The sequence below is a fragment of the Polistes canadensis genome, unplaced genomic scaffold (genome assembly GCF_001313835.1).
Source record: "Polistes canadensis isolate GaletaPanama2010 unplaced genomic scaffold, ASM131383v1 scaffold_91, whole genome shotgun sequence".
NCBI lineage: Eukaryota > Metazoa > Arthropoda > Insecta > Hymenoptera > Vespidae > Polistes > Polistes canadensis.
Window position 1 is genome coordinate 46,189 of NW_014569638.1, and position 10,320 is coordinate 56,508.

The 10,320-nt window shown below is 31.9% G+C and overlaps 1 protein-coding gene across 1 annotated transcript in view; it reads left to right on the top strand.

Moving 5' to 3' along the window:
* LOC106787100 (probable G-protein coupled receptor Mth-like 1) overlaps positions 1-10,320 on the top strand; it is a 50,544-nt gene that overhangs the window by 26,203 nt on the left and 14,021 nt on the right. The window lies entirely within an intron of this gene.

A 10,320-nucleotide genomic window follows, 5' to 3' on the forward strand; every position in this document is an offset into this window, starting at 1 on the left:
AAGAGTGGCTTCCTCTCTTCTCGGTTTCCCTTTTCCCATTCTACTTGGAATCTAGAAACAAATGCTCGGCCCATTAGACTCGAATCCTAGCTTTAAACGTAGAGAAGAGATTGTTACGTTGAGAATAAAGTTAATCGTTAATCGTTCTCATCTCACATCTTCATCTTTTTATTCATCGTGAAAAATATAAGAAAAATCCGTTAAATAAAATAGAAAAGAAAAATCACATTTCTCCAAAGATCGTATCATTAAATCGCAATAAGAAAATGTCGTGGTTTTTCCAGCTCGTTATGCATTCATGACTTGACTTCTATTATGAATCGTGTTGCATCGCGATTCCGCCACAACCTTCCGAAGTTTGGTCAGCTTTGAGTTACAACAATAGGCTTGTGCCTTTTTGCTTCCCAGGTTTCAAAGTTCCCAAGACGAACGTGACGAGAATAGTACGGATTTGAAAATTGAATTGATAAGAGAATCAAACTGGAAAATTGTTGTTTTCGTCTTCTCTGTAAGAAAATTTCTATGACTTAGAGAAAAAGTTTGTATGTATTGTATATTTCATTTGTGTGACAATTATATATTATCTCGTTTAATTACTTAAAATCAAAATGATTGGATACGAAATTTGTAGAAAAATAAATTTGACAATAATTAATAAAACTTCATACTTGGCAATCTAATAATTTGACAGAATTGAAAACGTTTAAATTTCTTCGTAAAACAATAATAATTGAAATAAGATGGTTGAATCGATAAAGATGTCAACGTCCTCGTAAGCAAGACTAGCTTGCTAGCTATCCTTCGACGACGTTTATCGAAAGTCACTCCACTTAATGCGTTTCTTTCGAACCTCTTCTTGCAAACTCTTCTTAAGAAGCACGCACGTCTACGAATCCTTCACCGACACTCTCTCTCTCTTTCTCTCTCTTTTTATAAAAGGAAATCGAACTTGTGTACTCTTCCTTCCTCGAGATTCCGACGGCCATCAACAAAAAAGATCCACCCCAAGTGCGAAGTTCCTCCTGTTTGCTAGTAAAGTCCACGAAACTCGATTCACCATTTTAAGAACCAACGCCATTGGTGGTTTTATCGCTCGTAAAGCTTCGAATCGCGATGCAGCTTCCTCGACTGGCATAAAATCCCTTTTCTCTTTCGCTTAACGTTTCTTTCTTTATTTTCTTCTTGTCATTCTCTCTTTCATTTTCGTCTCAGTGACGCCAAGTTGCAATTCCATGAACTCGTAAAGAAGAATAGTTGGTCCACGATCAACGGATTAACTATGATCTTTTCTCATATTTTTCTATTAAGTTTCTTTCCTTCTTTTTTTTTTCTTTTTTCTTTTTTTTTAATACTTTTTAAAAGGATACACTAAACTTATATTCTTTAATGAGTATTAAACTGATTCTGATAGTATTTTTAACGAAGGTGTCATCAAAAGGTGTGGAATTTTTTTTTTTTTTTTTTTTTTCAATAAATTTTGCGACTATTCCTAAGATATTTATTGAATAAATTATGTGGTATCACTTAAAAGTAAAATAAAATTAAACTGGAATTAGTTTTTGAACAATTATTTCCTAGATATTTGCATTCAAACATAAAGGTGTCAAAAGACCCCTTTTTGATCGAAATAAGAGACCATCAATCGTTAAACTTAATATATTCACCCTGTATTTACAGTTATATCAATATGTACGATTTTAAGATACGGATTTTGTCTGTACATTATGTTCGTATTTGTTTAATTCACTTAATATAAATAGAACTTTCAAGTTAAATTCATTAAATATGTAATTAAAATATACTAATATACTTCTAAATTGTCTTTCATCTTGAACACACACTGTATCAATAGTTTTCAAAGAAAAATCTAATAAACTTGACGGTGTACAATTTCAAGGAATATTCACTGTATATGTAAATCAATTGATTATTTTCCACATAATAATAACAATTTCTCTTCTATCACATATGGAAATTATGCACATTTTCTCTTTCACTCTCTCTCTCCTTTTCTTTGTTTCTTTCTTTAAAAAGAAAGACTTGAGGATATACAGCAACGGGATAATGAAGCCTCGAAGAAGAAAGAAAGAGAGAGGGACATTGAACTGTCTCGAGAAGGGTGCAGGAAGAGAGGTGGTTCTTGCCCTAGGCAAGTTCAGGGCTAGTGGTAACCTTAGAAGCAACCCTTCCTTCCTTCACATTTCTTTCTTTAAACGAACTCGTCACTTTGACGATGGATGATGATGACTCGTCGAACGTGCTAGCCAGACGGTACACACACACACACACGCACACACATATATATATATATATACTTGCTCCTTGACGAGAGACGTTAAAAAAAATAATCAGAAAAATATAAGACAGACTTTTTTACAAACTCCCGTGTCTGTACGTTTCCACATATGCACTTGTATACGATTATAAGAAAATATTCCTATTTCTTATACAAATATTAGATCATACTTCTATTATCGATTTATTCATTATTTGTAAAAATCTACTTATGAAAAATTTTGAAAAAGTCTAATATTAACGCAGTGGAGTAATTACGAATTTTCTAACACCACCTGCAAAATATAATTTTGAGACACCAGGAATAGAAAAACTGAAATTATATTATACAAAGAATATTAATATCGGTATTTAAGGTTTTTAAATGTACAATTTTTCTATTCGATATTTTTATAGGATTGAGATTCTTTTTTAGATGCTTTTCAGAAAGGAACATTCTACGAACTCAATAAACGCTATAAGTATGGTTTTATTTTGTCGGTGTACTTTTAATCTAATTTAAATTAAAGATAATTTGAGTTAAATTAAAAAATAATAAATGCAAAAATTTTCTTCCAAGCCCGCGTTACGGGATCTTGCAATATTGTAGTTCCGACCCTATATAAACGTGTTATCCTTTTCCGAATATGTATTTGAATATCCGATTATTAGAAAATCTGTCAACTTCGTAGAAAAATATGAGAAAAAAAAACCCCCCCCCCCCCCCTCTTCAAAAAAAAAAAGAAAGAGCTTTGGTATCGATCGTAGATACCCACTCAAAATACTTTCTTATTTGAAAATCGGCTTATCAAATTTGCAAAAGCCAAAGATGGACGTGTCATCGGGTTCAGGAAGAAAGGAGTTTGTTGTTTCTTCAGACAAGAAATTGTCACCCTTATCCTTCAAGGATAAGGAATAAAGTTTCCCTTTTACTCTTCCCCTAACTTTCTTGAGTCCGGAAATCGTTCTTGTTGAAAGAAAAGTAATCCTTCTTTCTTTCTTTCTTTCTTACTTTCTTACTTTCTTACTTTAATTGATCGATAATAATCGTTAACCGTGTCGAATTACTTGCTGACCTCGTTTTATTGTCGTTAGAAACGAAAATTTCACTCATATTTTCCACGTGAAAAATCATACGAACAGGAAGAGAGAGAGAGAGAGAGAGAGAGAGAGGGAGGGAGGGAGAGAGGGGGAGGAGATGGGAAATGCAAACAAATAACTAGGAACAAGTTTGTTTTATTCGAGTCACCAGTCACCATCCACCCACGCGACGATGTGTATGTTGTTTGTTTTTCTTCCAGAATCCTCCCTCTGTTTTTCCTCCATTAGTGACTTCACTTTCTTTCTTTTTTTCTTTCCTTCTTTCTTTCTTTCTTTAGTATTTCTTTTTTCATTCCCTCCTTCTCTTTTTCTTGTCTACGATTCTCCCCCTTTTATCCTCGGTTAACCCATGTCAGCAAACACCTGACGACTTCTCACGAATATACTTCCTAAAACTCAATACTGTATTATATTTATTTATTAATAATTCGTCGACTTTAATAAGATTTTTTAATCCTACATCGACACTGTATGTTACTTTCCATTAGAAAATTATGTAATTATATAAAGTATTATTTTTTTTTCCTTATTTTAGTAATTTCGTTTACCCGATGCTCCAATTTCTTCACCTATTATTTATTATTAAAATAATTATATTTTTTTAAGCTATAATTGTGTCAAACTATGTTTTTTTTTCTTCGGGTTTAATCATAGTACGATACACTTGTAAAATATTATTTCCTAAAATTCATTTTTCAATATTATATGAATTTTTAAATATTTTATGGTTTTTTTTTTTTAAATTCGGTTTTGAAAAATGGTTGTATAATAAAAATAGAATATATACATTGAAATAAAAATAGAATAAATAATAATAGTAACCCTAGGGAAGACTAGTGAATTTTGTTCGATTTTTTCGAAAGAACTACAAAATAAGAAAAAATAGCAAATACTAACAAGTCCCACAGTCTTGTGAAAGTTGATTCAAATACACTTTACCAACGGAAGGGGTTAATCGTTAATAATTATTTTTGAACAAAATTTTGTCTATTCGATAAACAATAAAATCATTAAGAAATGTGTTTTGACACTTGGAAAGATCGAAGGAAGCTAACCAGAAAGACCAACTACTTTCAGGGTCGTACTTAATCGTACCTCCGTTTTCACAAACAATCAAGCAAGCAAACAAGCAAAAAAGAAAAAGATAGAACAAGTTTTCTTAGTTGTTAAACTTCCTTCTTTGCTACTCCGCCCGTTTCTCGATTATGCAATTGCATTCTGCGAACCAGTTATGCCAAGGACGTGCATAGCTTTTACTTGACGCTTCAATACACATCTTCGCGGAAAGAGATGTTCTCTGTGATAAAGATTTGTCTGCTAATATAAACAATTGAAATAAAACATTAGTCACGCATGAGAACAATGACGAAATACGAACGAAGAAAAATCGATTAAATTGAAAATAATTAAATGTTCGTAAAACAAAAAAGAAAAAAGATACGAACACTGACAAAATGGAAATAAAACGAAATTGTAGGGAAAAAGTTAATAAAAATTAATCGAAATATTTGAAAAGTCAAACGACGAGACGATATTACGTAAATATATTGATACAAGTCGATCCTTATTATATATATATATATATATATATATATATATATATTTATTGAATAAAAGAAAATACCGATTTTCAAATATCGAGGGAGTTATAGGATGATCATAGGATTATCCCAGTAAATCATTGACCACATCGTTCATTATTCAAGTTGGAAATGGAAAGCACATCGAGCGATAAGAGAAAGAGAAAAAGAAAGAAAGAAAGAAAGAGAGAGAGAGAGAGAGAGAGAGAGAGAGTGAGAGACTCGCAAACGAGTTATTACGAGTTCGATCGCGTTTTAAATAATTATTCTCGAATATACCCCTGGCAATAGTCGAAATAGCATTTAACTGACTGCAATACGATCGTGGTTTACGACCCATGTTATTTATGTATGTAATATACAATCACGAAAGTGTCTCTGCGTATAAGCGTAAAAACTATGTAATATCAACAACAATTTGTTCGTAAACAAACCAAAAGAATTACATTTTCTCTTTCATATTTTTTTCTTTTTTCTTTTTTTTTCACCAATACAAAATTACGAACAATTTCTGAATAATTGTTCTTTCGCAAAGTTCCGTACTGATTCCGTAGATTAGAAAAAAGAAATTGTAATTTTGTTAATAACTGACGCTTAAAAACGAAACAAAACGAAACAAAAATTGGATGACCGTGTGCGTGTAGAAAAAGACGAATGGTTTGGTTGGAATTCGTGTTATTTGCAACACGCAAAGAACCCCTTCCGTCTCTTTCCAGTATTTCTAGTCACGACGTCGTTTAACTACGGGAAAGAGATTATATCGGTCATCTGAAAAGTTTTCCAAACGATAGGATACTTTAGAAGTGCATTATAAGTGCACTAGAAGTTAAGTTGAACTGTTTCTGCTATAAATACTGCACGAACTTGGATGGCATTTAATTCATTGTCAGACCGATCTGTTTAATTAACGTTGATCGTCAATGATAGTAGTGTCTTTGAAATATTCCCCGATCACAACCTTGATCTTTATTAATCAACTGGAAAATGAAAAAACATGTTTGTACAAATTCGAGCGTTAGCATTACGTAAACGTTGAAAATATAATAAATTAATGAAAGTTTGAAATGCAAATTTGGGAAATGTCCAAAAGCAGTTAAGTGAATTCTGGGAGATCGAGTATACCCTAATAAATAATTAGATAACGAGCTGGACATGCGGATAACAACGCAAGAGAAGACAATTCCTGCGAGAAGACGGATAGGATTAGATAGCTACAACGAATGGAGTCCGTTTCCTCCAGATAAATAGGTGAACAGATAGGTCATAGTAAACGATAAATTGACGAGTCGTACAAATATAGATAATAGATGATAATAACTTCACCAGATAATGGGACGAAAATTAGATTAGTATTGTCATTGATAATAACGTACATACACAGTATTATGGTGCTTTACTATATCTAATAATAATTACTTAGTAATTAATATAATATACATTATTATTTCATTACATTATATTAATGACACATATATTATTAATACAAATTACCACGTACCTATTATTAAATAGTACATAATCGATTATGGTAATATTGTACGATATGAATTGTAAACCTCGTCTTGGAGGCTTGTAAAGTTGATATGACGTCAATTTTTGTTTAAATTCTACTACGAAATGAGTAAAACATTTTTAAGCCAAACACGAGATGGGTTGAAAAGTTTTTAACCTAATACGAAAGGGACATCCCTTTCAACTCCTTTTCATATGTTAGGCTCAAAACTTTTCAACCTTTCAATATAATTTCTTTTTCTTAAATTATCAATTCATTAATAAAAGCGAACTGGTATACATATAAGAATACATGTGAAACTTTTTCCTTCGTTTTCTTTTAAACTATTAAATATGAGGTCTTATTGCTTGAATAATGTATGATCCGATGGACCCTTAAAACTGTGTAGAATTTTAAAAAAATCTGTTTCAATTGGTTCATCTAGTCAATTTGGTTCTCCCCTTATAAGAGAAAATACGATAACGATAGTCGATTAGAAAGTGCATCTTTAAACAGGCACCATTGCTAATTGCCATCCATATAATTACCATATCGAGGAGATAAATATAAGGCTTTTAGCATCTCTCTACCCATGGGGACGAGCGCGTATCGTCGAAATTACGTCTAGAACACTTTAAGTCTTATGCCAGGGAAGTAAATACACATTGAGACACCGAGAGTATATACAATGATAATAGAAAGGGTGAGAAGAGAAAGGCGATTATTTTTTAAATGAAATGAGAAAGATAATTAAAAGTCTTAATAGGATAACGATTAAAGTCAAAATAACTATTCAAACAGTTTCATTCATTTCTATGTACAATTATCATTACTATCAATTGGACCGTTTATTTTGAAAGTGGTGCAAGTCTATTTAAAAAAAAATAATAAAATATCACGTAATTTATGCTTAATTTAGTGTAAACTTTTTATTTATAACTTGTAAGTATTTAATTTCTTATAAAATGCCAATTCTCTTTTGTCCAATTTAAAATTAGCCGATAAAAGAAATTGCGTAACTATTGATTATGAAAATGGTGTAAGTCCAATTTCCATAAAAAAAAAAGAAAAAAAAATTTTCTGTATAGAACACAGGATTATTATGATATTATAAAACAATATAGACAACATAATAAATTCATTTTACATGAAATGAAATGGGAGAATCTCTCTCGTTTCAACAAAAAACTTACTAAACGTAATTAAAAAACAGATAACCAGAAACACTAATAAAGTAAAGATAAATTGGTTGCCAATATGTAGGATGAGGTTTTGCAAAAGTGCAAAATATACTATTTTTTATATAAAATGTCGGTGAAGGATTCAGAAATGAAAACTTTAAATTTATCACCTACATATCCGAGAAGACCGTTAACATTTGAAAAAATCACACTGATGTCTTTGCATAACGATGCCAGGCCTATTACTTACGAAAAATATAATAATATGGAGCAGTTATTATCTTATATACCTCCTATGCATCATAAATATTTCAAAGCACTGTCTCATGAAGAGCATAAATAAATACTAATAATATCTTATGTTAAATTGAACAATATAATTAACGTTTAAAATAAAAAGTACTACTTCTATTTTATTCCTTGTATTCTTATTTCTAAACAAAATTTGATTAATATGAAATATATTTTAAGTAATATTTGATTTTTCAAAATTGAAATTAAACGATTTTAACAATTGACTAATTTTGAAAGTGATTTCAATCCATTTGCAGTCCACAAGTATACATTATTTTAGTTAAATTAGCTTAAGAGAAATTGTATGATATAATAAAATTACATATTGATAAATTAATAGAAACATTGCCAGACTTGACATAATTAATGAATATTTTTGAATTGACCAATATGCAAACGTTTAATTTTTTTGAAACAACAGAAAATGGACTTGCACGACTTTCAAAATAAACGATCCAATAATTGTTTATTTCTGATTAATTATTATTTATAATTGTTTGCCTAATATCAATGGAAAATGTGATATTGTAATAATTACCGAATGAAATGTATTATAGTAATTTAGTAAAAGAGAAAGAAGAAAAACTCGTGCCAATCGTCGAGGTCTCTTTTCACCAAGCTGCATAACATATAAATATTATACATAGTGAAGGAGCAACAACCCTTTCCTCTTCCTGTCTCTCTCTTTCCTTCTATATAGGAAAGGAGTCCGCAAACGGGGTCGCTAATTTTCTCCAACGTAATATTTAATGTAGCTACCCTGTAGTAGAAGTTGTAACTTGCCGCTAGCTTCATTTCCATCGTAGGGAGGACGCGCAACGTGCCGAGAAACGTGGGTGGAAAATTATCGTGGCGCCGCGTCGTTCCAACATCGAAACGCACCAGTAAAGCTTCTCTTTACCGTTCCGCTAACTTTTCATCCTGATGTTGGAAATAGGGGAAAAATTTGTCCACAGATAGCAGACCAATGTCATTTGCAATTAGCAATTACCGGAATAATAATTTGTTCTCTACTCAACAAGATTAATATGTTTTTTTTTGTTTCCATTCCTATTGCAAACAAACAAAGTCATAAACTAGGATCGGATGACTCACGCTTCTAAATTAGATCAGAAGGATTACTTTATTCAATCTTCTTTCCTTGCTGCACAAAGATTTACATTTCTTTACCTTTTTATTATTAAAACCCAAAATGTTGTAATTTTAATCGAAAGGGTTTCACTTCCATCGAGTATAATATTTTGTTGATGCTTTTTGTTGTTTTCTATTTGACGATACACTCGTTGGCGACACTCGACGCGCCATTCCGTGGTAAAACGTTCCTACCGATAGGGTGCGATTTACGAGTAACGACCCCTTCGTAGTAAAGCCCTGTATCATCGTATAACCACCCTTGCCCTTTTCCTCTTTCCACGATCCTGCTTCATCGTTCCCCATGTTGTTATAGCGACCGTTAAACTAGCTGCTAGACAATGACAAAGCTTTATAATTCGGATAGTTGTTAGAGTGGCAGATATCGAAAGGGATCTTTTGACGTTTCCAGATTTTACACAATGTTTTTTTTCTTTCCTCTACCTTTCAATCAAATTTATTCGCGAATATAAAATGTTTGTCGCCCAGACTTAAATAGATCGTAAAAAGATTTTAACAACCCTTTCGCGTTTATTTTTTTCTACTCTTTTCACTTTCTAACGCTAGAGAGAAGCTAGTAAAAAAAAAAAAAAAGAAAAGGCAAATAATAAAAATGAACAAAAATAAAAAGTCCTTGGGAGAAACCCCGAACGTTCCTCTTCGTTCTCATATTTCATTATCACGCCAGTCCTAGTTGCAACGTAAAATTTCATAAAACCCCAAAAAACTTTGGCGACGACCTTTTAATTCGGTCGGTGTGCTCGTCGCCTTGGCAAGCACTGACGCAACACACAATGTACATATAAAATATACGTATACATATATACACATATTATACATATATGCTTCTATGTATTTTCAGTACGCATACAGTAAATACACGTGTGTCTCTAATTATAAGTATTACTGTAAATTTTACGATACATGCGTTAAAATTCAAACGAGTTATATCCCGAGTAATTACACCTCGTCGATATTTCATTCGTAGGATGAAAGATAAAAACAAAAGTAAAAGTTTTCCAACAAATAGTAGCCTTGAATAATAAACATGAATTTTGTATTACCCTTTTCTCTCTCTTGTGGTTGACAGAGCAAGTTGTTAGAGTAGGGATCAAGGCACTCGGAGAATGCAATGTATGCATTAATTGCGGACAACCGAGATAATCGTTCTGACGTCAGCACTCCTTCAACAAGCGTGTACGCTACTCTCAAGGACGTATAACCACCAAACGAATGGGTTAACTCTTCGAGGGCCTATTTGTCTCTT